A 4,065-nucleotide genomic window follows, 5' to 3' on the forward strand; every position below is an offset into this window, starting at 1 on the left:
ATTAAGGACAGATGAGTGTGGCAGGCTGGAAAAATACAAAGAAGCTGACTGAGGTACACATGGCACAGGAAACTGAAAACAGGAAATGAGAAAATAAGACAATACCAAAACAATCTGAAAAATACTACCAGAAAATAACCAAAACACCAGAATCATAACAGACTGACTTCAGATCTAGTTTAGGTCATCGTTACTTAAGTTTTCCTTATATATATCATCTAGCTGTTTTACATGATTTTTCAAATTAAATTAACATAAACAATTGTATTAATTTACTGTAGAAAGATTACAAATTATTTTTTAACACAAATGCAGCTGGTTTTGCTGTTAATCAAATAGTGTCTTTGTCAGCTGTTCCCTGTTTGAGCACCATCTTTGCTCCTCCACAATAGGCTCATTCAGAAGACTGTTACTGATGCYTGTTCTGACCCCCTGGGCTCGTTCAGAAGACTCATGGAAGTGTAGTGGGGGGACAGAGACACCCACATCTGTCACGCCTCTGAACCTCCAAACGAGGTAGTGACAGACAGCCGACTCCTGAGAAGGTGGGCCAGTGTAGTTCTGACTGACACCTTCGAGAACCAACCAGTCGTTGGTTTCTTAAATCAAATAACATAATGTGGTGTTTTTTATTTTTAAAGCCTAGCGAGTCCCCCTTTATTTATGTACAGAGGAGGAAATAAACAAACTTTATTGGCACAATGCCAGCTACAATTATCCAGCAACTTGAGACACAACCGTAAGCTGCAAGTTTCTCAAAACACCAGATTTTAAATGTCTGTATAATTTTATTTTATTTTATTTTAATGTATTGTATTTTATTAGCCCTGTGTGCTCCACTATACACGTACAGGGGGAAATAAACTTTAATTGCACAATACTGGTAAAAATTATCCAACACGTAGATACAACRGTAAGACTCTATAGATAAAACCTTTAAAAGGCGTAGCTACATGATTGGACTTTGTTCTCTAGAGACAAAACTCAGCAGCAGCCTGACTGACAGCAGCATATCAGAGCAGACATGTTTTTGTCCATGTCTATTTTAATCTTGCACTGATTAATGTTCTCTGAAAGCAAGTTTGAGCGCGGTAAGAGAGCATCTCCGTCTGTGACTTCTTATCTGCCAGAGGAAGCATTAACACGGAACAGGCTGTCCGCCTATTTAACTGTTCTGTTTTCTGAAAGAGCCTAATATCATAGATGCTAGCAGTGGACAGGATCAAAGGGGCTACCTCTAGTGTTATTTAACTCTACTGGATGTTTCAGTCCTTCATCTTCATCTCCACACAGTAAAATGAGCACCACTGATTAGAGATGTGACATTTGCCAACGACCCAAATCTTTTGAATGGCTCTTTACCACGAACAATAGAAAACGAGTCACGAGCAGTAAAGAGCCATTTGCAATTTTTTTTATTTCTCACAATATCTTTATCCTTAATCACAAAGACAGTTGCTCCGACTTAGTTTAAACAGGCGGTGGAGTACAGCAGCTCAGGGGGAAATGACTCTGAACGGATTTATGAAACAAATGACTCGTCTGGAAGAGGGGTTCCCAATTTTTCCACACTCCAGATCCCTTTAAAGAGTCATTTGTCTCATCTTCTCTGGTAATTATTCTATAGAAAAAAAGTACATTTATACTGCAAGTTTTAATATACTAATATTCTATAAAAATTTAATTGTGCTCTTTAAAAAGACAATAAAGGTCTATCTAATCTAATCTAATCTAATCTAATCTAATCTAATCTAATCTAATCTAATCTAATCTAATTCAACTAAACAGAATAAAATTAACTCTCAAAAGTCAACACTGAAACCAGTGTAACTTTTACACGCCCAGGAGAGGACTGGCTCATTGTTAAAATGACTCTTTTTGATGAATAAACACTGCTCATCTTTGAACATTCACTAATACAAGGAAAGAACAAGAGTCACATTTTTATGATTATTATTTTACAAACTTAATATACTGTATTATTTTAACACACAACCCTGGACAAAAAATGCCTCCACTTTACCCAACATGAAGTCGCTCTCTTGTGACCAATAACACAGATTAGATAGACGTGAAAGCCACACCAACCTGAGCAGGACAATTAATCAAAACAACTCATTTTTACACTCATAAGCTTCTTTAACATGCACACACATAATTATAACAAGGTTAACCACAGTCTTTCTGGGATGTCTGGGAATACACTGTATTTTATCACTGACCTCTTGTTGATTTGAATATACATGTCTTTTTATTTAACTGTATTCTTAAACAGAATGTCTCTTACTAATACTAATACATGCAGCTAAAATTAAGCTATAATGTTTGTAGTAGACAAAAAAACACTATCTTCCTTGTCTTACCATGTTATAAATTTTGCACATAAATAAAATGCATGTAAAGGCTTCTCTGCATTTTTACTTTGCTTTAAAGGGGCAATATAATTTAGTTATATACCAAAATTAAACAACTGTCCACTTCACTTGATATTAAAATGCTGTTTGTATGTTTAAATAAAAAATAAACATGACTTCGCATCATAAACTAATTCTAATAGTGATGTGCAGATCAATACTGAAGTATCGATACTGATACCAGAATTTTATGGTCCAGAATCGATCCTCAAATCAAAATATTGATATTTTGATAATTCAGTCATTTCAGGTAATGTATATCATAGACAGTGGAAAAAACTAAACTATTGAAATCTTGTCTAAATCTTATGCAGTTAGAAGGAACTACTTTTTCTTCCATTTGGGTGATGCATAAGCACAGTGGCATGTGCTCAGTCAGTTACACAGACTGGTCATTTTAACATATCAGCTTCGTCTGACTGTCTGTAGTTACATTCTAGAAGAGGGGTTCCCAATTTTTCCACGCTTTGGCCCCCGAAACAGCATTAGCTTCTGGCAGGGGACCCTCTTTCATACACAATGCTATAAATTATGTGAAGAAACATCAACCTTCAGAAATATTTTTTCTCTTTTATTCACTATTCAAAAATTCTTACATTTGTTTAGCCTATGCTAAACAAATGGGTTAGAAAGACATTTATGAAGAAATAAATTAGTCTTGTATTCTTTATAAAGAGGTTAATTGAAAAATGCTATTTGTTTATTTTTTTACCAGACATATTATGTGTGTTAGCACAAAGTATCAGAATCAGATTAGTATCACTGACACCAGCCTGAGTTTACTGGTTATCAGTATCGGAAAGAAATTTGGCAGTATCAAACATCACTAATTTCTTAACACCTTGAAATTAGCTTCTGTCTCTTTAAGAACCTCATACTGATTCCGTCACATCCATTTCATCACATCATCACAACGGCTTCTCTCTACAGGGTTCTGCTGTTTACAAGCTGGAGCGTCGTGGCATACGTTGTTGTAATGATAATAAAAATGAAGCAAGATTATACAAGATCGGTTTTGGAAAATTACAGCTCAGGATACATATTAAGTATGTTTTCTAAAAAAAACCGCCCACCCCSCAGATCAGACTATAGGGGAGAACTGGGAGAGTCCCCCCAACGACCACACGCACAGCCCCCGGGTCCAGCAGCGAAAAAACTCATGGGCCTCACCGGCACCCGCTATACCAGAGCAGATCCAGGAAAGGGCACAGAGGTCTGGGCCCCCAGGGCGCACCCCCTCCAGGCCAAAGCCCAACAGGTCCAGAGGCTCTGAGCTCCAGCAGGCAGTCACCAGGCCAGGCCGGCACACACCCCAACGCCCAGACCCAGACCCCGGGAACCCCCAGCATGCCGGCGGCCAGCCGAATACCTCACCGGGGGGCTGAGTAGCAGCGGGCCCCCAGATAAACCAGCAGTAGGGGCAGCCCAGACCGCAGCCTGACAAAAACCCAAACATACACAATCGCACCATCCCACCCMCATCCTCACCCCCACTCAATCAAAGACATACAAGGATGCCACATTCCACTCATACCCCCGATATGCACTCTATACCCCCCCAGGTCCAGGACATACGCCCACCCACTATTGGAGGCAGCACACACCCGAACCCAGGAGGTAGACCCAATCATTCTGAGGTGGAGAGGAGCAG

This window comes from Austrofundulus limnaeus, unplaced genomic scaffold (genome assembly GCF_001266775.1).
Source record: "Austrofundulus limnaeus strain Quisiro unplaced genomic scaffold, Austrofundulus_limnaeus-1.0 Scaffold64, whole genome shotgun sequence".
Classification (NCBI taxonomy): Eukaryota; Metazoa; Chordata; class Actinopteri; order Cyprinodontiformes; family Rivulidae; genus Austrofundulus; species Austrofundulus limnaeus.